Source organism: Mustela nivalis, assembly GCF_964662115.1.
Source record: "Mustela nivalis genome assembly, chromosome: 2".
NCBI lineage: Eukaryota > Metazoa > Chordata > Mammalia > Carnivora > Mustelidae > Mustela > Mustela nivalis.
In genome coordinates, this window is record NC_139021.1 from 42,195,772 (window position 1) to 42,222,749 (window position 26,978).

A 26,978-nucleotide genomic window follows, 5' to 3' on the forward strand; every position below is an offset into this window, starting at 1 on the left:
TCCTCCTTGCTATTTGTTATGCTCCATAAATAAGTGAAACCATATGATAATTGACTTTCTCTGCTTGACTTATTTCACTCAGCATAATCTCTTCCAATCCTGTCCATGCTGCTACAAAAGTTGGGTATTCATCCTTTCTGATGGAGGCATAATATTCCATAGTGTATATGGACCATATCTTCCTTATCCATTCGTCCATTGAAGGGCATCATGGTTCTTTCCACAGTTTGCTGACCATGGCCATTGCTGCTATAAACATTGGAGTACAGAAGGCCCTTCTTTTCACTACATCTGTATCTTTGGGGTAAATACCCAGGAGTGCAATGGCAGGGTCAGAGGGAAGCTCTATTTTTAATTTCTTGAGGAATCTCCACACTGTTCTCCAAAGTGGCTACACCAACTTGCATTTCCACCAACAGTGTAAGAGGGTTCCCCTTTCTCCACATCCTCTCCAACACATGTTGTTTCCTGTCTTGCTAATTTTGGCCATTCTAAGTGGTGTAAGGTGGTATCTCAATGTGGTTTTAATTTGAATCTCCCTGATGGCTAATGATGATGAACATTTTTTCATGTGTCTGATAGCCATTTGTATGTCTTCATTGGAGAAGTGTCTGTTCATATCTTCTGACCATTTTTTTATATGATTGTCTGTTTTGTGTGTGTTGAATTTCAGAAGTTCTTTATAGATCCTGGATATCAACCTTTTGTCTGTACTGTCATTTGCAAATATCTGTTTTGATTTCTTAAAAATACACAGTTGATTTCAGTTTACTGGTATTTTATGACTTTTTACACATTGTTTTTTATTTATGAAATTGACATATGTCTCTCCATTCTCTTACCATCTTTGTTCAGTTTTAGTTTGAATGTCATACAAGACTTATATAATGAATTGGAAATATACCCTTCTTTAATATGCTCTGAGATAAGTTATACAAATATGTAAAAATAACCTTCTAGAATGTTTCTAAAAGTCCCTAAAAAAACTTCTGTGTTGCTTTATATTTAAGTGGGTCTTTAATGATTTTCTCTCTTTTTTAAAATTGATTAATAGATCTATATTTTTGAGCAACTCTAGGTAATATATTCAGTGATAAAGCTGAATGAAAAAATTTTAAATGTATTCATAAAGTTGTGGGTAAAATTTTTTAGTATTTTAAAAATATTTATTATGTTTCTATTTTTAGTTGATGTTATTTAGCTATGTCTTTATCAATATTAACTGAGATGTCTAATTTTGTACACATTTTAAAGAATTAGCTTTTGGTACTTATATATTCCACTGTTTCTTTTTGATAATTTTACTCTTTATGATTTCCTTCATTGACATTTCTTAACTTTTTCTTTGGTAATTATTTAAGATGAGTGTTTTTCTATTTGTTTTTTAAACTTTTTAAAAATAATGTGTTCATTTACTGAATCTTTTTTTTTTTATGTAATTATTGGCACCATTACCTTATTTAGAGCTTTTTTGAACTTTTAAATATACTTTTTTCATGTATAGGTACTTCATATATATTTATACATTTATGTAATTTGAATTGATTCTTAAACATATTGTTTTTGTTTTTGTTTTTAAGATTTTATTTATTTGAAGAGTGAGAGATGGAGAGAGAGAGTATGAGTGGAAGGAGGAGGGGTCATGGAATGGGAGAAGCAGGCTGAGCAGTGAGCCCCATGTGGGACTCAGCCCCTGGACTTAGAGTCATGACCTGAGTTGAAGGCAGAGGCTTAACCAACTGAGCCCCAACTTACTGTTTTTTTGTTCAGAGACTTTAAAGAGTCAGTTTGTGATATTAAACTTTTCTCTATTCCTTAGTATGTGGTCAATTTCATTTATGTTCTTATATCCATGCTTGAAAGGAATAAGTATTCTCTAACATTAGAATACTGTACTGCTTATGTTACTTGTGGTGTTCAAATCTACTTTGTACTTTATACGAATGTTTAAGCTGTCATTCTGTGAGAAAGGAGAATTAAAATACTCTCACTAAGACGATGGAGATGTTAATTTTTGTAATTCTATTGGTTTTTGCTTTGTATAGTTTAAGGCTATGTTTTTGTTGTGTAGCATTTCTATATTTGTATATATTTCTGATTTTTTCTTTTTTCTATTAAATAATGGTCTTTTTATTTCTAAAAATGCATTTAAGATTTTCCTTAGAGCTTTTTTTTGGTCTTACATTAATATTGGTGAATACCTTTCTCTTGTTTAGTATTCTAATTTTCTTTCCTGTTGCTTTACTTTTGTCTCAACTTTAGCATTATGTTTTATGTTTTTGATATAGCCTAAGAATCCTTATTTTTGAGCAAGCAAATTTAATTCTATATCATTTCATTTGAATGAAAAATCTAGATATATTTCCATGATTTTATTTTGTAATTTTTAATTGTGGTGGTTTTTGCTAATCTCTACCCTAAATCTTCTTACCTGAGAAATTTGGAGCTTTTTTAATTGTTCAAATTTTGAAATGTTTTTTGAAATGTTTTCATTTCATTTCATTTCTTCTCTTCTTCCCTCTCTGTCTCTCTCCTTTCTTTTTCTATTTTTACCTTCCTGCCTTCCCTTCTTTTCCTCCCCCGATTACCTCCTTCCCCTCCTCCTCCTTTTTGTTTCTCCTCTTCTTCCTCTTCATTTTCTTCCTCCTCCTGGTTTCCTCAAATTTTATTCGTGATGTATTTGACTTAATGAAATTTAAAGCCTATTAATATCTTTGTTTATCCAAAACAATATAAAGATTTTTAACTCTATATATGATTACTCCTTCCTGTTGCTCATGTTATTGTGTGTATTCCTTTATTTCTTTCTTGTTTTTAACAGTACAAACTCAATTATTACAGCTCTTTTTTAGTTTTAGTCATCAGTAATTACTTAGATCTAACTTCATATTTGCTCTTTTTTATTACTTTTTGTGTTTCACATATGCCTTCTGGTCAAGTTTCCTTTTTATTTTGCCTTCATGCAAGTATCTATTAGTGGCAAAATTTCTTGGTCTTTGTTTATAAGACAGTATTATATTGCACTTATTTTTGAATTATAGTTTAGCTGGATACATAATTTTTGGTTGATATTATGTGTATCTGCTCAGAACTTTGACAGCATTGTTTTATTCATTTCTTGTTTCTGGTATTTCTGATGAGACATTTTTCGATAATGTAATTATCACTTCTTTTAATTTTCATTCCTGTTTTTAAGGTTTTTCTTTTTATTCTAAATGTTTTTCAGCTTTAATTTAATGCAAATGCTTATTTTTATTTAATAAATAGAAAAAAGACTTGAAATCCGGTTTTCTCCTTCATATTAAATATTCTTGTCTTTCTAAGTCCTGAGTACTTAATATCTGATTTTTTTTTATTTTGTCTTTTGAATAATGGCTTTCCCCCTTCTCTCTGATTTCTTTCTAGCATTACTATTATATATAAATTGAGACTTCATATTATAACATTTGTTTTTCTTAAAATCATAGTTATATATTTTCTCTCTTAAAACTTCTATTGCAAGGATGCCTCAGTGGCTTAGTTGTTTAACTGCCTGACTTTGGCTCAGGTCATTATCCCAGGGTCCTGGAATTGAGTCCCACATTGGGCTCCTTGCTCAGTGGGGAGCTTGCTTCTGCAGGCAGTTCCCCCTGCTTGTATGTGTTTTCTCTCTCTCTCTCTTTCATAAATAAATAAAATCTTTAAAAAAATTTTCTATCATATTTGGGTTTGTTATTTCTCTGACTTATCTTCCCTTAGATTAAATTTACAAATTCCTTTTCTTTCTCAGTCATTTATTTACTATGTCTAAGTTGGATCCATGGATATATAATCTCAGTGACCTTTTTTGTCATGTGTAAAAGGTTAATTTGGTCACTTTAAAAATCATTCATTTTTATTTTGTTTCTTTCCTCTTTATTTTAAATACCAATTTTATATATTCTTTGAGATGCTTCCACTATTCCTTCTTATGGTGCCAATTTTTCCATTTGTTATATTGGTTTATTGTATTTCATGCTATTTTCTTTTTCTTTCTTTCTTTCTTTTTTTCAGTCCTTTTATGGTTTATTCACTCCCACCCCTGCCCTGTGTGTGTGTGCGTGTGTGTGTGTGTGTGTGTGTGTAGTCATCTTCAACAAAGGGTCATTTGTTTTTGTTTCTGTTTTCTCCCTCTGAAGGGGGTTCAAGCAGTCTGAATTGTGAAATATACTTGCAGAGCAGTGTTTATTTATTGACAATAGGGATTTTTGGACCATTAATCTAGACTTATTTCTTGGCCAAAGATTTCTGCAATTTGGACCTCACACCTTTTTGGGTCTTACAGGCTTAAGATTTGTATTTCCCATAGGTCACACAATTTTCTACAAACCCAGAATTTAGAGGCAGTAGAAACAATCCTTGCTATTTCTCCAAATAAGTACAGTGTCTTTTGTATGGTTGGGTCAATCCTTTGAGGATCTCAATTTTATCCATATATTTCAGTTTCAGCTCCTTTCTCATAGCATCGCTGCCCATGCCTGGGCCTTAAAAGCCAATGTACAATCCTCTTGATATCTACAACCGGGCATTGGTTTTAATGTACCACCTCCCAACTCCCCACCCAAGGCCACCCAAGGATATCTAGGAGATCAGCTAGAACTAGCTGTTTTGCTTTGAGTGTTATCTTTGCTTCTGCCATTTGGACATTTCTATTTTTCCTTTTATTATCATGTATGTATGTTTATTTAAAAATATATACATTCAATATTTATAGGTTTATAGGATGAGCGTTTCACTACCGTTTCTATGTGTTTATATGAAAAAAGAGTCCACCTCAGCTCTGTCTACCATATTTTCAGAACTGGAAGTCTTTTGAGCATTTTATTGGCTGATAGCACATATCACTTTCTTTCTTCCTTGTTTTAAGTATTTATATATGTATTTTATTTGTACCTACTGGGATTTAAACATTCTTGAAGACAGAAGCTCTACCTAATTTTATTTTTCATCCCTGATGATCACCTCTAATGTTAGAACGTACTTATATTCAATAAAAAATCACTTTAATTCTAAGGTAATTAAATTCTATACAGTCTTTGTTTAATCTACTCTGTTCATATTAGTCTTGAGTGTTCTATCTCTTGAAATAATGAGTATCTTTAATATGCTGTTATTTAATTTTTCTGCAAGTTTTTGTTTTATCTCCCCTGTGATACTTTTTTAATGTTTTCTATTGATTTTTTATCTCTGTATCCCCAAGGATACATTACACATAGCAGTTACTTTAAAAATTGTTCATTTACTTGTTTTGTCTAGGTGCAAACTAAAGTTTGATATGCTTTATGATATCTTCTATTCAGGCACATTTCTCTCCATATCTAAGTTGTTGCTTGGTCAGCATTTTTAATGTGATTTTTCTGACAAATTAATTTATATCTCATGAATAAGTTGTTGGTTTATCTTTCTAACACCCCAAAGCATAGTACTTGGTTCTTAGTACTTAATGTTATTTAAGGATGGTGAAGCCTCTGCAATATATGATTAATATCAAGCTGTTTTGTCCAAGTATTTTAAAAAACTGGCTTGAGTTGCCTTTATTACATAATTTTTAAAGTTTGAGTTTTTATTTTTAACGATTAATTTACTTATTTCCTCTCCTTAGTTCAAATATAACTAAATAATTTTTTTAAAGATTTTATTTATTTATTTGATGGTGACAAAGAGAGAGAGCACAAGCAGGGGGAGCAGTAGGAAGAAGGAGAGGAAGAAGCGGGTTTGCTGCTGAGCAGGGAACCTGATGCTGGGCTTGATTCCAGGACCCTGGGATCATGACCTGAGCTGAAGGCAGACACTTAACTGACTGAGCCACCCAGGTGCCCCAAATATCCCTAAATAATTTTGAGAAAATTACTTTTTGCAAATTTTACATCATTTTATACGGCTGGCTAAATATAAGATGTACTATACCAGTGATAATTCACTCGATCTGTATTGTTTATTCTTTAACTGTATTTTATTGTGTTTCTGGTTTTGTAATAAGATTTTAATCAATTTGATTAATTTTTAAATTATTTTTTTTTGCCTGTGATCATGCCATTTCTGATTTTGTTCATCTTGTAGCTATCAAAATGCTGGTCATTTGTTTATTGACATAGTTACTGGAGTTTGCTATAGGATTCCATAGAAAAGACTATAGACCCTTGTTTTTATAATGACTTTTCCACAGTTATTTGTAGTTTACAAGATAGTAACTAAAATCTGTGTTCATATGGCAGGGAGATTACTTTATATGCCAAATTACATTGCTCTTTTATATGTAATACAAGTAATATGATATGGTAATACCATATGGTAATCATATGGTAAGATGAGAAAAGTAAGATTTCAAATAGTGTTTTGCTTTTTGAGGAAGAGGGGAGGGATTTAAAGCAGTTGATAAGAAATTATTCTAAAAATGTTGAAGGAAATCTAAGTCTTTGATTAACAAATATTATTTGTCAGTATTTTTGGCATGCTGTAAATAACTCATCTTTCAATAATTCGTTTGAGTAATTAAATTTAGATTGCAAATTTTTCTTTTCAAATATTTTGACTCTTATCTCTTTGCTTTTCTATTGTATCTTAATTGGTGTGGTCTCTATAAATGGACAATAAATTATATATCTTTGTTATAGAGATCAGACAGTGAATAGAACTTGGTATTCATCCCAGACAGAATTATGATTGAATGTATTTGCAAGATTAAAGCACTGAATTTACTTTTTTCTAATTAAAGGCAATTAAAGATTTCCAGACACAAATAAAAGACAATGAATTGAGGAATAAGTGTAGGAGCAAGTCCATTTGCAGGTGAAAAGATGTGCCTTTGAAGCAGAACCAGCTGTATTTTCATTGAAAGAATAACAGTTTAGGAAGCTTTTCTGCATGTGCTTGCTTGATAGCATAATGTACTCATAAGCAGCTTATGCAGTATTCAGAAAATAACAGTGCATTAATTTTTAAAGCAGCAAAGGCAGAGGAAGAGCAGTACTGCCACATGATGATAATGAGTGTGGCTAGTGTAATGTCGACTGTTGAGAAAGAAAAAAACAGCAAGCTTCTGAAAAATGAACATTTATAAAACAATAACCAGATATTCACATGATAATGAGCTTAGACAGCCATATCAACAAAGGGCAAAGATTCAGTCTTGTTTCTGGACAAAGTAAAGGAAGGGAAAAGCAAAAAGCCAAAAGCAGTTAAGTAACCTGTTTTTTTCATTAAACTAAGAAAACTCAGTGAAACTATGGCAGAGTTAATGCCATGTCTTTAAATATGAAATAATTTATGACATAGATGTATTTTTATGTTGAATTAAATAAAACATAAAAATCATTCTATTCTTTTCTAAATTAGTGTAGTATGAGGAATAGTATATGACAATATTAAGGTACCAAAATATTTATGATTTTTGTTAAATATGTTTTTGTATCTATTTGTGATTTTTATAGAAATGGTGCCCATGCTAGAGTTAAATGTATTTTAACAAACTGAATAAGAAAGAAAACTTTACATAGACAATATCTGCTGATTAGAAATTATAACTGAAAATGACTTTTTAAATTATTCTGTTTTAAAAACAGATACTACACAGATTGTCTGCAAAGTATATATAAATAAAAATTATGAATATGTGTGGAATAAACTTTGCTATTAAAAAATCCAGGTGTAATTCAAAAATTATTTTGCTTCAATGTTTACTTTTTAGTTATTATTTTGCTTTTACTTCATACTCAGAAGCATTGTTTAAGACTTGGAGCAGGAAATTCTGTTGATTATGTGCTATTAGTTTTCATGTATGTATTTTCAATCCATATTTAATAGGAGAAATCAGGGACAGGCTAGTTTGATTTGTTAAAGTTGATGGAATTGGGAACTAGATCCATATTATTAGGTGAATCTTAACTCTTGTAATTGGAAGAAATGAGATAGTTTCCTTTTTTTTTTCAGTTTAAGAATGATTAAAATGATCCCAAGTTAAAGTATTCATCCCACTTTGCTTTTCGTTTTGTAAGACTATGAACCAGAGTGGGAAATAGCCATGATTCTAGAGTGAAGCAAGAAATACAAACTGATGGTATAAAGTCCTTCAGAGTCAAGACTGGGGTTCAAGTCAATCCCAGCTAAACTCATTCTTTGGAAGAACTCCTCTTCATTCTCCTGGAATAACTAAAAAATCCATTAATCTTTTGCTCTCCCCTTCTCCCTCCATCTATCCTATTTTCCCATTATTTAAGGTTGGATTTCTGCTCTTTATCACTGAAATAATCTTGAAAGGATCTAGAAAGATCTTCAACAACTACCCACATATATTCCAACCAAGACTGGGACTACTGTTCTCTAAGTACAGGATCTTCAATGATATAGATAGATAGATAGATAGATAGATAGATAGGCAGGCATATATCTATCTAACTATATATAGATATCCAAAAGTGAGAGGAAGAAATATTTTTAAAATTTTGATAATGCCAATCTTACAGAAAACTGGCTATGTAGAGAGAATAAGCAAAGAAATAAATGTTCAGGTTACCATTCTCATTTCTCTTGCTGGTTGTAGTTGTTATAATTTATGACCTACCTTCTCCAAAATTCATTCTGGATTTTGTCCCTAGCAAGCATCTTAGTTTGATGAACCTTTTTCTTTAGTGCATAACCCACATGTTTATTCCTGAAGGTTCTAGATAATTCTTCTATTTATAAAGTTATATAAAAAATTCATGAAATTTTATTATTGGTCATAATAGCACATGAGATAACCCCAGAAGTTCCCTAACATCTTTCCATAATTCTTTTGATCTTCACTATATGTTAACAAATCATTTTATCCTTGATAATCAGCATCAACTATCCTAGCCAATACTGTGATTCTTCATGTTACCTGTTTACCTACAGGTATGAATAACCCAAACTGACCAGATGACAGACTTGGTATCCACTTCAGGAAAACTAATATTGTGCCTTTCTTAGGTTACCTCTTTTCCTAACTAAAATGCATAACCAGGTGTACTACTCAAACTTTGGCCACTGGGAGGATCTCCTTTGTATGTTGTGTTTTAGGGCTATCTCCAAGGATAGAAGTCTACTTCCAGCTGCTGTCAGCATGTTATAAAGAGCAATCTATAAACATTTTTTTTTTAACTGCTAAAATGGTATACCCAATTTTATGCTTTGTTGAACTAGATAACCTCCAATTCATAACTGGTAGCTCTGGCCAGATGGTCCCTGAGTCTTATGACCAGGTAGTCAGTCTCCATCAGAGCTTGGTAGCAATCCAGGAGTTGTTTCTTAGCAGCTGTTACCTGCTGAAGGATGTATGGCACTATTCCAAAACCCTAGAGACTGCCACTTCTTTTTGGGGGGGACCTGATAAAGGCTTATTTCTATGTCACAGCTAAAAGCATTTCAAGCTTCATTTATTCTGCCATGCCATAGGCTCTAAGAGGTAGAGTAGCTTGCACAGCAATCTGCTGGAGAACTTTTTATTGTCCCATGTCCCACACAACAATAGCAGCTTGTCAGGTTCTCTACCTTTATAAAACATGTATGCAGAATTTAAAAGCACAATTATAGCATGGGCAACCATGCATCCCTCATCCAGATTAAAAACTAGACAAATACCAGTATCTTAGAACCCTCTTTATGCCCCTTCCCAGTTGCAACCCTCAGCCTCTGAGAGACAAATCACTATCTTGATTTTGCAATAATTCTGTTTATGAATTTCCATCTAGATTCATGTTTTATGCTTTATAGCATTTCATTGTATGTATATACCAGTATTGTTTTTTGTCTGTTCCGCTGGTTTTGACATTGGATCATTCATTTTTCCTTGAAAATTTTTTCTATGAATGTTATTATAAGCATTCATTGCACATTTCTGGATATGTCTGTTCTTTGGCCATATGTATGTGAGTTTCTCTATAATATATACCTAGCAGAAAAATGTTGGATCATAGGTCATAGAAGAATGTTATCAAGTAATGCTGGTAAGTTAGACCTATGTTCCTTTCTTAATGGTAGATATAGTATGAAGTAGAAAAAGTTGGACCTTTCTTCTTGGAAATAATCCTGACATCTCTAAATCAATGGATTCCCATGAATCAGATTTAGATGCCAAGTTTCTGTATTTAAAAGAATGTTTTCTCTTCTCTCTCTTACACATGTATTTGAATGAGGCATATCAGGCAGTTGCCATGCCTTCTCCAAGGTTTACAACAAATCATTGTTATTGTGATGTATCATGTAGTAGTGAGGCAGTTAAATTCTCTTAGAATGAGACCATAGCACTGAGACAGTTGTTCTTGTTCTTGAGCAGGATTATAAGTATACTGATATTTCTTTCCAGTAAAGGCAGATAGTACTTGTGATTGGAACCTAGAAAAAAACATCAGCTAGAATAATTAGCTACTTGTGACCATTTGTGAAGGACTTTTATATTCTGCTACTGTAAGAACAACAAGAAAATTCTACCATAAGTTTGAATTTAATAGTGCTCAGTTGGCCTCTCAAGACCAATCATACACAGTGAGAAAATAAATAAGTCTCTGGAAATAAACAGTGTGACTGTATGTTTAGTTTTGATGATAAAATGAATCTATGAATCTTCTCCAGGAATGTACATTCCCTTTGATTTACCATTTTAGTAAGGTAGGGGAGTAATATTTCTACCTCACTTTTACTTTCAAAATAGCTCTCATAGCACATATCAGGGAACCAAGCTGAAGGTTCTGCCTATCATTTTAACCCAGATGCTCAGAAACTGTGAATATTCATTGGGTCTGTTCTGGACCTCTGAGATTACCATCAGGAACTGAACTTTTTAATTTTAAATTTACTTAATTTTTAAAATTGAATAACTGGCATGTAACATTGTATAAGTTTAATGTATCATTTTGATACAGTTATGTATTGTAATTGCTGATGTAGCAAAGTTTATCACATTACATAATTAAAGTATAACATTTTGTCTATATTGATTATACTGTGCATTCGATCTCTATGGCTTATTTATTATTTGTTACAAGTTTATACCCTTAAACACCATCACTCTTCTCCCTCTCCTCCTTTTTACTGTTAACTACCATTTTACTGTTTTTTTTTTAAACAGGTTTAACTTTTTAGTGATAGCATATAGTATTTGTCTCCTCTATATGACTTATTTGGTTCAGCATAATGTTCTCAAGACCCATCCATGTTATAGCAGATGAGAAGACATCCTTCTTTCTCCTAGCTGAAAGTATTCCATTGTGTTTATTTACCACATCTTTTAAAATTCATTTATCCATTGATGGGCATTAGGTTGTTTTTACATCTTGGCTATTGTGACTAATGCTCTGATAAAAGTGGGAATGCAAAAATCTCATTGCAATCATGATTTCATTTCCTTTGGGTATATAAACAAAAAATGAATTGCTGGATCATGTGATATATATATATATATATATATATATATATATATATATTTTTTTTTTTTTTTTTAATTTTTGAGAGCCCTCCATATTGTTTTTCATCATGGTTGGACCACTTAACATTCCCACCAAAAATGTATATAGGTTCTCTTTTCGCCACATTCTTTTTTTTTTTTTTTTTTTTTTTTAACTTTTTATTTTTTATAAACATATATTTTTATCCCCAGGGGTACAGGTCTGTGAATCACCAGGTTTACACACTTCACAGCACTCACCAAAGCACATTCTTTTTTAAAAATTTTACTGCAGTGTAGTTAACATACAGTGTTATATTATTTTCTGGTGTATAGTGTAGTGATTCAACAATTCCATGTATTACTTCCATATATAGTGCTCATCAAAATGAGAGCACTCTTAATTCCCTTCACCACATTCTTGCCAGCTCCTGTTATCTCTCTTCTTTCTGGTGATAGCCATTCCAATAAGCATCAGATATCGCATAGTTGTTTTGATTTGCATTTCACTGATTAGTGATGTTGAACATCTTTTCATGTGTCTGTTGGCCATTTTGATATTCTCTTTGGAAAATTTTTATTTAGTTCTGCCCATTTTTTATTGGATTGTTTGAATTTTTTGTTATTAAGTTAGCTGAGTTCTTTATATGCTTTGGCATTAATCCATTATCCAATATATGGTCTGCAAAAATCTTCTACCATTCTACAGCTTGTCATTTCATTTTGTTTCTTTTGCTGTGCAGAAGCTTTTCTTTCCCCCCTAGAATTTTATTTTCTGACAGAGAGAGAGAGGGAGAACAAGTAGGGGGAGGAGGTGGAGGAAGAGGGAGAAGCAGGCTCCTTGCTGAGTGGGGAGCCCAGTGTGGGGCTCAGTCCCAGAACCCTGGGATCATGACCTGATGCTTAACCAACAGAGCAACCCAGGCACTTTTGTGCAGAAACTCTAGAGTTTAATGTAGATTTGTTGATTTTTGCCTTTGTTGTTTGTGTTTTGGTATATGTTAAAAATATCATTGTCAAGATCAATATTGACCAATATCTTCCTTATGTTTTCTTCTACAGTTTTATAGTGTCAAGTCTTATGTTTAAATCTTTGGTCTATTTTGAGTTTATTTTGTGAGTAATGTAAGATAGGGGCCCCATTTTATTGTTCTGCATATCTTTCTCCAGTTTTCTCAGCACCATTTGTTAAAGAAACTATCCTTTCTCTATTGGGTATTCTTGGCTCCCTTGTCAAATACTAGCTGACCAAATATATCAAGATTTAATTCTGGGCTCTCTATTCTGTTCCGCTGATTGATGGGTCTGTTTTTGTGCCAGCATCATACTGTTTTTATTATTATGGCTTTATACTACAATTTGAAATTGGGAAGAATGATACCTTTGGCTTTGCTCTTTTTTCTCAGGACTGATTTAACTGTTTAGGGTCTTTTGTGATTCCATACAAACTTTAGGACTTTTTCCTTCTATTTCTGTGAAGAATGCCTTTGGTATTTTGACGAGGATTGTCTTAGATCTGTAGATGCCTTTAGGTAGTATGGCCATTTTAACTATTAATTCTTCTGATCCATGCATGGGATGTCTTTCAATTTGTTTGTGTCTTCTTCAGTTTCTTTCAGCCAAGTCTTATAATTTTCATTGTATAGGTATTTCACTTCTTTGTGTGAATGTGTTCTTAAATATTTTAGTATTTTGATGCTATTGTGAGTGGGATAGTTTTTTTTTTTTTTCAGATGCATCATAATTAGTGTAAAGAAATGCAGCTGGTTTCTGTACATTGATTTTTTTATCCTGCCACTTTACTAAAGTTGTTGATTCTACATATATGATCAGCAAATAAAGAGTTTACTTTTACCCTTTTTGGATGTCTTCAGTTTCTCTGTCATACCTAATTGCACTAGCTAGGATGTCCAATACTGTATTGAATAGGAGTGGTGAGAATAGGCATCCTTGTCTTATTCCTAATATTAGAAGAAATGCTTTCAGTTTTTCTCCATTAAGTAAAATGTTAACTGTAGGTTTGTCACATCTGTCCCTTATTATGTTGAAGTATGTTCCTTCTATACCCAATATGTTAAGGATTTTTTATCATCAAATGGTGTTATATTTTGTCAAATGTTTTTTCTGTATCTATTGAGATGATCGTATGATTTTTATCTTTAATTTTATGGGTGCAATGTATTACATTGATTGATTTGCATATGTTGAACCATCCTTGCATCCCAGGGATAAGTTCCACTTGGCCATAATGTATAATTCTTTTAATGAATTTTTTAAATCAGTTTGCCAGTATGTTATTAAGAATTTTTGCATCTATATTCATCAAGGATATTAATGTATACTTTTCTTTTACTGTGGTATCCTTATCTGGCTTTGCTATCTAAGTAATGCTGGCTTCATAGAATGAGTTGGGAGGAGTGTGAAAGAGTTTGAGGAGGATTGGTGTTGATTCTTTAAATGTTCTGTAGAATATTCCAGTGAACCTGTCTGGTCTTTGAGTTTTCTGTGTTGGGATTTTTTGATTATGGATTCAGACTCTTTACTCATTAATTTGTCCATATTTTCTACTTCTTCCTGAGTTAGTCTTGGTAGGTTCTGTGTTTGTAGAAATGTATCCATTCCTTCTAGGTTATGTAACTTGGTTTCAAATCATTGTGCATAGAGGTCTTCATATTTCTGTAGTATCAGTTTAATGTCTCCTCTTTCATTTCTTATGGATTTAGGGATCTTCTCACTTTCTTTTTGTTGTTGATTTCTAGTTTCATTCCACTGTGATCAGTGAAGATAGTTGGTATTATTTCAGTCTTTTTAAATCTGCTAAGATTTGTTTTGTGACTTATCATATGATCTATGCTGGAGAATGTTCTATGTGCACTTGAGAAGAATGTTTATTTTGATGCTATTGGATGGAATGTTCTGTATATTCCTATTAAGTCCACTTGTTGTAAAGTGTGCTTCATTGCAAAGTTTCTTTGTTGATTTTCTGTCTGCGTGATTTACCCATTGCTATATAATGGGGTATTGAAGTCCCCTGCAATTGTTATATTATCATCTATTTCTCATTTAAGATCTGTTATATTTACTTAATATTATATCTTGGTGCTCAGATGTTGGGAGCATATACATTTAGCTATTACATCTTCTTGAGGTACTGATCTCTTTATTATCATATAATGATCTTCTTTGTGTCTTACTATATTTGTTTTTTCTTTTTTTTTTTAAAAAAGATTTTATTTATTTATTTGACAGACAAGGATCACAAGTAGGCAGAGAGGCAGGCAGAGAGAGAGGAGGAAGCAGGTTCCCTGCTGAGCAGAGAGCCTGATGCGGGGCTCGATCCCAGGACCCTGAGATCATGACCTGAGCTGAAATCAAGAGTTGGCACACTCAATGAACTGAGTCACCCAGGTGTACTTATTCTAAAAAAAGATTCTAATTTTAATTTTGACTGACTTCTTATCACCTTAATCAGAGTTTTGTGTACTTTTGTCCTTTTTTCTTAGCTTGAAGTGATTATTTCAACAGTTCTTGTATGGCATGTCTAGTGGCAATGAACTTCTTCAGCTTTAATTGTCTGAGAAAGCCTTTATTTCTCCTTTATATATGAAGGATAACTTTGTCAGAGAGGGTATTCTTGGGTGGCAGTTTTTTTCAGTATTTCACTCTCTCCTGACCTGTAGAGTTTTTGCTGAGAAATCCACTCATAATCTAACAGGCATTCCTTTATGGGTTACTGTCTTTTTTTCCCCTGTCATTAAAATTCTTTATCATTGATTTTTAACAGTTTTAATAAAATGTGTCTTGGAGTTTTTTTGTTTTTGTTTTGTTTTGTTTTGTTTTTGCATTGAGTAATAAGGTGTTCAGTAAGATTCATGGAATTATATCCAGTTCCTTCCCTGGATTTGGGAAGTTGTCAGCTATTACTTATTTAGTTAAACTCTCTGTCCTCTTTCCCCCCTCCTTTCCTTCTGGAATATCCATTATTCCATTATTTTTACTTTGGCTTTTTTTTTTTTTTTAAGATTTTATTTATTTATTTATTTATTTGTCAGAGAGAGAGAGAGAAAGAGAGAGTGCACAAGCAGGCAGAGGCAGAGAGAGAAGCAGGCTCCCTGCTGAGCAAGGCGCCCGATGTGGGACTTGATCCCAGAATCCTGGGATCATGACCCAAAGGCAGTGGCTTAACAAACTGAGCCACCCAGGCATCACTTACATTGGCTTTTCTTTTCTTTTTTCTTTTTATTTGACAGACAGAGATAACAAGTAGGCAGAGTGGTAGGCAGAGAGATGGGGAAGCAGGCTTCCTGCTGAGCAGAGAGCCCCATGTGGGGCTCTATCCCAGGACCCTGAGATCATGACCTGAGCTGAAGGCAGAGGCTTAAACCACTGAGCCACCAGGTGCCCCTACATTGGCTTTTCTAATGGAGTCTGATAACTCCTGTAGAATTTCATCATTTTTAAAAAGTCTTTGTTGTTTTTCATCTTCTACCTGAATTATTTCTAGATGCCTATCTTCTAGCTTGTGAATTCTCTCTTTCATCTGATCTGCTCTACTTCCAATGCATTTTATTGCATTATCTCATTTATTGAGTTCTTTACCTGCATAATTTCTGTTTGGTTCTTATTTAGAATGTCAATACTTTTGGTAAAGTACTCATTTTGTTTGTTAATTTTATTCCTGAGATCTTTTTATGGTCTTTCTGAGTTTTCTTAAAGCTCAATGAATGTCTTCATAACAACTATTTTGAATTCTTTTATCCATTAGATTGCAATATTTCATGTCTTTGGGTTCAGTTGCTGGGAAATTGTCATTTTCTTTTAGTATTTAAGTATGTTATCATGATTTCTCTCTCTCTCTTTCTCTCTCTCTCTCTTTTTTTTTTATTTCTCATTTTTGGTGAAAAGTGTTTCTGCCACCACATTAAAAGTAATGTACATCTTTCTTATTTAGTTAAGATTTTGTTTAATGTGATTTTAATAGATCAACATGTTGGTAATTAGGAGTCTTCCTTTTGCCTTCCAGAAGGTGGTGATATAACATAATCTTTTGGTTTTTCTTATCAGAGCTGATTGGCGCTAAGTTTGGGAGTCCAGGCATTTAAAAAAAAAAAAAATGGTGGCAGACTGGGTGTAGGTCTGTATTTAGCTCTTGGGTTTGTGGATGCGTGCACAGCTCTACTGAGGGTTCCATGATTGTGGGGGAAGTAGTCCCAGAGGAATATGGGTGATTCTATTGCCAGATCCCTGAGGCAGACAGCAGGAAACACTTCCCTTCAGTTCTCTTTGTCTGCTACTTCTCTCCTAAGCGAAAGCAACTGATTCCCCAGCTGCAGAACACGAAACTGGGCACACCTCACTTACTACCTTCACCCACCACCTCCTTTGCCAGAAGGATTGTGCTGTTCCATAACCAGACCTGCAGCAGTCTTCTCTGTAGCTACCACCTCTGGTGCAACTCCCCTTGCTCCACTGCCCCCTCTGGTATCCAATCCACCCACTTTTGGGTGCATGAATAAATGGGTCTCTTGAGTGCCTTGGTATGTGCTGCAGAGGGGCTTTTCTTTGGTTATGGCTGTCTGATTAGTTGCAAATGAAAGGGCAGGGTTAAAAGGAGCAGCTCATGCTACTGTGATGCTACCCTCACTCTCAGACTTTTATTTTATTACCTATAAAGCTCTTTTTCTGACTTGAGAGACTTCAGTGACATTTTGACCCTCTACAGGTTCTTGTTTCCCAAGTCTTTGAACTTTGATATTCCCAGTATTTGGAATTGCTTCTGCAAGATATACACATGACTTCCTCCCTAAACTCATTTAAGTATCTGGTCAAGTGCAATCAAGTAATAATGTCGAGTGGCATTATCAAGGAGGCCTCCCTGGACCACTCTATCTGAAATAGTACTTCTCGCCCTTTTATTTTCTGCCCCTCACCAGCTCTTTTTTTCTTTTTAGTGCTTTTTATCACCTAGAAAACTGAATTTTTTTCCTTATTATTTATCTTTTAACAAGGATAATAGACAATTGGTCTGTTTTGCTCACACTGCTGTATATATTTAGTACCTTGAACATTGTTTGTTACATGGTAAGTGCTCAATAGATAATTTTTAAAAAGATTTAAAGTAATCTCCACACCCAGTGTAGGACTTGAACTTACAACCCTGATATCAAGAGTCATTTGCTCTACTGACTGAGCCAGCCAGGCATCCCACAGTAAATAATTTTTAATGAGTGAATGAATGAATAAATGAATGAGTTGTTTAGAAACCAGACTATAAAAATACTTATGACCATAAGGGAACATTTTCAGTTATGCTTAATTAGGTATAAAGTTAACTAGGAAAACTAATAGTCAGTGTTATGTTCTAATGTCACACTATTCTCAGAGGTTCTGGCAATTCTATCTACTAACCTTAAAAAATAATGACTCATGTAATTAAAATTTTGGATGCAGGTGAAAATAGTAAACTGTTATATATATTTTTTTCATATATTTTTCTTTTTTTTCCTGATGGACAGTAGTTAATATTTTTTTTACTTGCTAGCCAAAATAACCTTACTTCAGAGATCTTACCATCTACTATTAACCATATGCATATACTAATAATTTGAGAATCAGTGTTAATATTAGTTCAAAGAGCAATCTTATGACAAATTTTCCTATGTGAAAATGCAAGCTTTAGTATTTCTTAATTATGAAATATCCATTTTTCAGCATTAAATCTTGATTCATTTTGGGAAATAAAAAAGAAAGCTAGAATCTGTTATGGAATAAATACTAAGGGTCACACATCCTAAGTGTATTTTTGCCTTATATGTGAGTTCATGTAAATCCAGGCATTCATATAAAAACAAATTTATTTTATTGTTCTCAGTGTATTATTTAGCTGTATCATTATTATATTTGGGGAGAACTTTTTCACTTTCTCTCTAAGAATGATCTAGAATTTTACATGCAAAAGGAGTTTCGTAATGAAAAATTCATAATGACATACTCTCTTTTTTTAAGAATTCAGGTTGATTTGAAGGAATTTCAACTCAATGTCATGATTTTTAGAAAAATATTTTGTTTGGATTGGTAATCTTAAAGATGCAATTATTTAAATGTGTTTTACTTATTAAGAACCATAAATAATGGATAATAGAATCTGTATTCATACTAGGCCATAAAAGCAGTTTCCCATATTATAGAATTTTCTACTAGAATATTAATTTTACAACTTTAAACATATAAAAATAGCATTTTGCTAGTATAAATATATCTCACAAGTTTAAATTATAATATGTAGTTATTTTAGAGAGAATTAAAGAGAATGTTATGACTGTTTTGATGATGGTCATTGAGATTGGGGATTAAGAATGGCATTTGTCATCATGTATCATCCTGAACATTACATGTATTTCTGTATTTTGTTTTGGTTTCACAATATCAAAAAATTCTATTAAAATGAATAGTTAAAAATAATAATGTAACTTTTTAATAGCACAGATCTAGCAACTTCAGGATACTATTCAATTTAAACTAGTCACAAAACTGGAGAGAAGAGTAGTAGGAAATTTTATTTCATGACTAAATCACAGATATTATTTAAGGATAAATTGTCGTTTTATCATAAATCTAACGTTTCAGTAACAAGAGCATAATAATCCTTCTAACTATGCATGTGTCTTGCACATTTTATTGCAAAACTGTTAAGCTATAATAAGAACATACATCCAATACAGACAACAATGTCTTGCCTGGCATTTTTAAGGAAACCAAGCATGTGCTACAGCCCTTTATTCACTTTTTTTTTTAAAGATTTTATTTATTTATTTGACAGACAGATATCACAAATAGGCAAAGAGGCAGGCAGAGAGAGAGGGAGAAGCAGGCTTCCTACTGAGCAGAGAGCTGATGCGGGGCTTGATCCCAGGATCCTGGAATCATGACCTGAGCTGAAGACAGAGGCTTAACCCACTGAGCCACCCAGGTTTCCCCTCTATTCACTTTTATAAATCTTTCCTTGAAGACATTTAAAGGTTTGAATTAGTAGAAGTCCACTGTATATATCAACTTTCCAAACCTATGACACATGTCCAAGAAGTTCAAATATAAGCACAGAAAAGTCAAAAGATAGAAACTAGTGGAACTAGCTCAACAAAGCACTATACTACTTATTTCCATCAACTGGAATATGAAATTTATTGAAATGTATATTTTGAAAATAATGTAGATTATGTTTAAAAATAGAGAATTGAACAAAATATTGATTTGAATTAGAACCTGAAGAGTTAAATGTACATTTTATAATTCTAGGACAATTTTTAAAACATACTAAAAATATATCAAAATCATAATAACTTAAATAAAATACTAAGAAATGTTTAAACAATTCAAAAAATGACAGGAAAAGTGAAACAGGAACAAATAAAAGGGAGCAAAAAGAAAACAATAATAAAATAATAGACCTAAATAAAAACGTATTAATAGTTTCATTAAGTGTTAATAGTCTAAACATACCAATTAAAAGACAATAGATTTTCAGGTTGAAATTTTATAAAATAACCCAAATATATGCTGTATAAAGGAAATAAACTTCAAATATAATGACATTAAAAGTATAGGGATAGAGACATACTTCTTGAATAAAAAGGAAGGATCTCAAAATCTGCTCTTCTATAAAAGCAATAAGAAAAATGACAAAAAATAAGTCAAAATCAATCTTTTCAGAAATCTGGAAATTAACAGACCTCTTAACATCAGTCCAGGGAGTGTTTACTTGAGAAAAACTGAATTTCAATTAGAACATTAGACTTTTTTGGGTTTTAACTGGTCTTACTTCCATCTTTCTCTGCTCATCCTTGCAACTATAGTAGTTGTGAAAAGCATAATCCTGCAAATAATCGAGAAGGCAGAATGAGTTTGGAAATATGCTACACTCTATCCTCAGAGAATTGTCCCTATCTGACCTGTCTGGTAACTCCCTGACAAGCCTCATTTTCAAAACTTGTCCTTATTTGACTAGACTTAGACTTAGAGCTCACTCTGTGTGAAGGGCCCTCTCCCAGAATTTGACCCCATCAGTGGCAAGTTTTTAACATCACAACCACTTGAAGTAGCATTACTAGTTGGGACTAGTAGGAGGTTCTCCTAAAAATATTAAAAAACTGGGCAATGAGATTTCCATAGGGTCTATAAAAATCTCGAACATAGATTTCTGGGAATCTAGAAAGTCACAAGCCTATGGAGAGCTATGCCATGTCCAATGAAGACCTGAAAAGGCTTTAAAATTTCTCACCTCTTGCTGACCTTGAAGAAGCTAGCAGGAAGTGAAGTCTAAGGCAGGACTATAAACTACTGTCAGAGTATGGAAAATATATACCAAATACACACACACACATACACATACACGCATACATACACACACCTGCCCCACCACACACAGCTCCTCAGCATTGTTGGAAGATACTGGTTCAGAGCATTTAGGAAAATATTTGTCCAGTCTTTCGGTGAACATTAAGCTAAGTGACTGCACATGACAAACATACAGACTTTACAGAATTAGACTATAAAAGTCATTAAAAAAAAAACAATAAAACCAACAAAAGAAAAACAAATAGTAGCAACAACATCATAGGGGAGATATGATTTGCAGGGTAGCCACATTACATTACTTGATATGTCCAGTTTTTACAAGAATTATAAAATGCATAAAGAATCAGCAAAGGGTGTTGTATACACATAAAAAGAATAGTGAAACTTGTCTTTAAAAAAGGTAATATCTTGGACTTATTGAACAGAGACTTTAAGTCAGCCTTTTAAAATATGTTTAAAAACTAAAACCATGTTTAAAGAATTGAAATTAAGAATGATGCCTCATCAAATAAATCACCTTATTATATAAATGTAAATTATGTATATTTAAAAAAGCAAATAGAAATTCTGGAGTTGAAAAGTACAATAATTATAAAAATTTCACTAGAGGGACCTCACAGCAGATGTGAACTGACAGAAGAATCAGAGAAATGAAGAGAGGTTAATTGAGATTATACTTTTTGAGGAACATGAAGAAAAAAGAATAAATGAAGAATGACAAAAAATGAGCAGAGACACAAAGACCTATAGGATACCATCCATCATACCAACTATGTACAATGATAGTTCCAGAATAAGAGGAGGAAGAGAGTGGGTCAGAAAGGGCATTTGAAAAAAATCATATCTGAAAACTTCCCTAATTTGATGAAACACTTTGATTTTTTTAATCCAAGAACCTCAATAAATTTCAAGCAGGATAAACTCAAAGAGATACACACTGGTCTACATTATAGTCAAACTGTTGAAAGTCAAACATAAAAAATGATTGTTGAAAGCAGCAAGAGAAAAGTAATAGATTACATATGATATGCTAAAAGCAATAGACAGTCAGCCAAGAGATCTATATCCAGCACAATTGTCCTTTAAAAAAGGAGAAATTGGGAGAAGTAGCAGGCTGAGACTACACCAGGTAGCAGGAGATCAGCTAGATAGCTTATCAAACCATTGCAAACACCTACAAATCCAACGGGAGATCAAAGAGAAGAACAGCAATTCTAAAAACAGAAAATCAACCACTTTCTGAAAGGTAGGACTGGCAGAGAAGTGAATCCAAAGCGAGGGAAGATAGACCATGGGGGGAGGGGCTGACTCCCGGCAAGCGGCAGTGCAATGGAGCACAAAATCAGGACTTTTAAAAGTCTGCGCCACTGAGGGACATCACTCCAGAGGCTAAACCAGTTTGAAGCCCATGCGTGGCCAGCGTGGCCCTAGGTCCTGCAGGGTCACAGAAAGATTGGGGGTGTCTGAGTGTCGCAGAGCTCACAGGTATTAGACCAGCTACAGAGACAGAGACAGAGCTGAGGAGTGAGTTCTCAGCTTGGATACCTTGAACTAATCGCAGGCTGGGTGAGCTCGGAGTGTGGCCAGAGGCCAGGGAGACGGGAGTGATTGGGCTCTTTTCTCTGAGGGTGCACTGATGAGTGGGGCCCCAAGCTCTTGGCTCCTCCAGGTCAGAGACTGGGAGGCTGCCATTTGCATTCCCATCCTCCGGAACTCTACGGAAAGTGTTCAGGGGACAAAAGGTCCTGAAAGTGAACCCGAGCAGATTACTTAGCCTGGTCCCTGGTAAGGGTGATGCGATTCTGCCTGGGGCAAAGACACTTGAGAATCACTACAACAGGCCCCTCCCCCAGAAGATCAACAGAAATCCAGCCAAGACAAAGTTCACCTACCAAGAAGAGCAGCAGAATTCCAGTGGAGGAGAAAGCAAAGCCGTGCTTTGATTGTTTAGTCTTGCAGTTAATTTAATTTTATTTTTAATTTTATTTTTTTTCTTGTGCTAAATTTTTTATAACTTTTCCCCTTTTCTTTTTTAACGTTCTTTAACTGGTTTATTTGATATATATATATTTTTTTCTTTATTTTCTTTTTTCAATTTTTTTTTTTCCTGAACTTCTTTTTATCCCCTTTTTCCCTCCCATGATTTGAGGTCTCTTCTGATTTGGTTAAAGCACATTTTCCTGGGGTCTTTGCCACCCTTTCAGTATTTTTTTGCTCCTTCATATACTCTTATCTGGACAAAATGACAAGGTGGAAAAACTCACCACAAAAAAAAAGAACAAGAGGCAGTACCGAAGGCTAGGGACCTAATCAATACATTGGTATTATGTCAGATATAGAATTCAGAATGACGATTCTCAAGGTTCTAGCCAGGCTCATAAAAAGCATGAAAGATATTAGAAAAACCCTCTCGGGAGATAAAAGCCCTTTCTGGAAAAATAAAAGAACTAAAATCTAACCAAGTTGAAATCAAAAAAGCTATTAATGAGGTGCAATCAAAAATGGAGGCTCTTACAGCTAGGTTAATGAGGTGGAAGAAAGAATTAGTGATATAGAAGACCAAATGACAGAGAATAAAGAAGCTGAGCAAAGGAGGGACAAACGGCTACAGGACCACGAGGGGAGAATTCGAGAGATAAGTGACACCATAAAATGAAACATTAGAATAATTGGGATTCCAGAAGAAGAAGAAAGAGAGAGGGGAGCAGAAGGTATATTGGAGAGAATTATTGGAGAGAATTTCCCTAATATGGCAAAGGGAACAAGCATCAAAATCCAGGAGGTGCAGAGACCCCCCCTCAAAATCAACTAGAATAGGTCCACAACCCATCACCTAATAGTAAAATTTACAAGTCTTAGCGACAAAGAGAAAATCCTGAAAGTAGCCCGGGAAGAAAAGTCTGTAACATACAATGGTAAAAATATTAGATCGGCAGCTGACTTATCCACAGAGACCTGGCAGGCCAGAAAGAGCTGGCATGAAATTTTCAGAGCACTAAATGAGGAAAAACATGCAGCCAAGAATACTATATCCAGCTAGGCTATCATTGAAAATAGAAGGAGAGATAAAATGTGTCCAGGACAAACAAAAACTGAAAGAATTTGCAAACACCAAGCCAGCTCTACAGGCAATAGTTAAAGGGATCCTCTAAGCAAAGAGAGAGCCTAAAAGTAGTAGATCAGAAAGGACAAAGACAATAGACAGTTACAGTCACCTTACAGGCAATACAGTGGCACTAAATTCATATCTCTCAATAGTTAACCTCAATGTTAATGGGTTAAATGCCCCAATCAAAAGACACAGGGTATTAGAATGGATAAAAAAACAAAACCCATCTATATGTTGCCTACAAGAAACTCATTTTAAGCCTGAAGACACCTCCAGATTTAAAGTGAGGGGGTGGAAAAGAATTTACCATGCTAATGGACATTAGAAGAAAGCTGGGGTAGCAATCCTTATATCATATCAATTAGATTTTAAGTCAAAGACTATAATAAGAGATGAAGAAGGACACTATACCATACTCAAAGGGTCTGTCCAACAAGAAGATCTAACAATTTTAAATATCTATGCCCCTAACATGGGAGCAGCCAACTATATAAACCAATTAATAACATAATCAAAGAAACACATTGACAATAATACAGTAATAGTAGGGGACTTTAACACTCCCTTCACTGAAATGGACAGATCATCCAAGGTAAATATCAACAAGGAAATAAAGGCCTTAAATGACACACTGGAACAGATGGACATCACAGATATATTCAGAACATTTCATCCCAAAGCAACAGAATACTCATTCTTCTTTAGTGCACATGGAGCATTCTCCAGAATAGATCACATCCTGTGTCATAAATCAGGTCTCAACCAGTATCAGGGGCACCTGGGTGGCTCAGTGGGTTAAGCCACTGCCTTCGGCTCAGGTCATGATCTCAGGGTCCTGGGATCGAGTTCCGCATCGGGCTCTCTGCTCAGCAGGGAGCCTGCTTCCTCCTCTCTCTCTCTGCCTGCCTCTCTGCCTACTTGTGATCTCTCTCTGTCAAATAAATAAATAAAATATTAAAAAAAAAAAAGATCAGGATCATTCCCTGCATATTTTCAGACCAAAATGCTCTGAAGCTAGAACTCAATCACAAGAGGAAATTTGGAAAAAACGCAAGTATGTGGAGACTAAACAGCATCCTTCTAAAGAATGAATGGGTCCACCAGAAAATTAAAGAAGAATTGAAAAAATTCATGGAAACAAATGATAATGAAAACACAACGGTTCAAAATCTGTGGGAAAATCCGGAGAGGAAAACATATAGTGGTACAAGCCTTTCTCAAGAAACAAGAAAGTTATCAAATACACAACCTAACCCTACACCTAAAGGAGCTGGAGAAAGAACAAGAAGGAAAGCCTAAACCCAGCAGGAGAAGAGAAATCAAAAAGATCAGAGCAGAAATCAATGAAATGGAAAACAAACAAACAAACAAAAAAATACAGTAGAACAAATCAACAAAACCAAGAGCTGGTTCTCTGAAAGAATTAATAAGATTGATAATAAACCCCTGGCCAGACTTATCAAAAAGAAAAGAGAAAATAACCAAATAAATAAAATCATGAATGAAAGAGGAGAGATCACAACTAACACCAAAGAAATAACAATTATAAGAACATACTATGAGCAACTCTATGCCAACAAATTTGACAATCTGGACGAAATAGTTGCATTCCTAGAGACATATAAACTACCACAACTGAACCAGGAAGAAATAGAAAACCTGAACAGACCCATAACCATTAAGGAGATTGAAACAGTCATCAAAAATATCCAAACAAACAAAAGCCCAGGTCCAGATGGCTTCCTGGGGGAATTCTACCAAACATTTAAAGAAGAACTAATTCCTATTCCCCTGAAACTTTCCAAAAAATAGAAATAATAGGAAAACTTCCAAACTCATTTTATGAGGTCAGCAGGACCTTGATCCCAAAACCAGACAAGGATCCCAGCAAAAAAGATAACTACAGACCAATATCCTTGATGAATACAGATGCAAAAATTCTAAAATACTGGCCAATAAGATCCAACAGTATATTAAAAGGATTATTCACCACGACCAAGTGGGATCTATTCCAGGGCTGCAAGGTTGTTTCAACATCCGCAAATCAATCAACGTGATACAATACATTAATAAAAGAAAGAACAAGAACCATATGATACTCTCAATAGATGCTGAAAAAGCATTTGACAAAGTACAGCATCCCTTCCTGATCAAAACTCTTCAAAGTGTAGGGATAGAGGGCACATACCTCAATATTATCAAAGCCATCTATGAAAAACTTGCCACAAATATCATTCTCCTTGGGGAAAAACTGAAAGCTTTTCTGCTAAGGTCAGGAACACGGCAGGGATGTCCGTTATCACCACTGCTATTCAACATAGTACTGGAAGTCCTAGTCTCAGCAATCAGACAACAAAAAGAAATTAAAGGCATCCAAATCAGCAAAGAAGAATCAAACTATCACTCTTTGCAGATGATATGATCCTATATGTGGAAAACCCAAAGGGCTCCACTCCAAAACTGTTAGAACTTGTACAGGAATTCAGTAAAGTGTCAGGATATAAAATCAATGCACAGAAATCAGTTGTGTTTCTTTACACCAACAAGAAGACAGAAGAAAGAGAAATTAAGGAGTCAATCCCATTTACAATTACACCCCAAACCATAAGATACCTAGGAATAAACCTAACCAAAGAGGCCAAGAATCTATACTCAGAAAACTATAAAGTACTCATGAGAGAAATTGAAGAAGACACAAAGAAATGGAAAAATGTTCCATGTTCCTGGATCGGGAGAACAAATATTGTAAAAATGTCTATGCTACTTAAAGCAATCTATACATTTAATGCAATCCCTATCAAAATCCCACCCATTTTTTTTCAAAGAAATGGAACAAATAATCCTAAAATTTATATGGAACCAGAAAAGACATTGAATAGCCAAAGGAATATTGAAAAAGAAAGCCAAAGTTGATAGCATCACAATTGCGGACTTCAAGCTCTTTTACAAAGCTGTCATCATCAAGACAGCATGGTACTGGCACAAAAACAGACAGATAGATCAATGGAACAGAACAGAAAGCCCAGAAATAGACCCTCAACTCTATGGTCAACTAATCTTTGACAAAGCAGGAAAGAACGTCCAGTGGAAAAAAGA

General features: G+C 34.0%; 1 protein-coding gene across 13 annotated transcripts in view; it reads left to right on the forward strand.

Moving 5' to 3' along the window:
• Window positions 1–26,978, forward strand: part of TRIQK (triple QxxK/R motif containing) — a 101,936-nt gene that overhangs the window by 62,664 nt on the left and 12,294 nt on the right. The gene's annotated exons all lie outside the window — the stretch shown is intronic.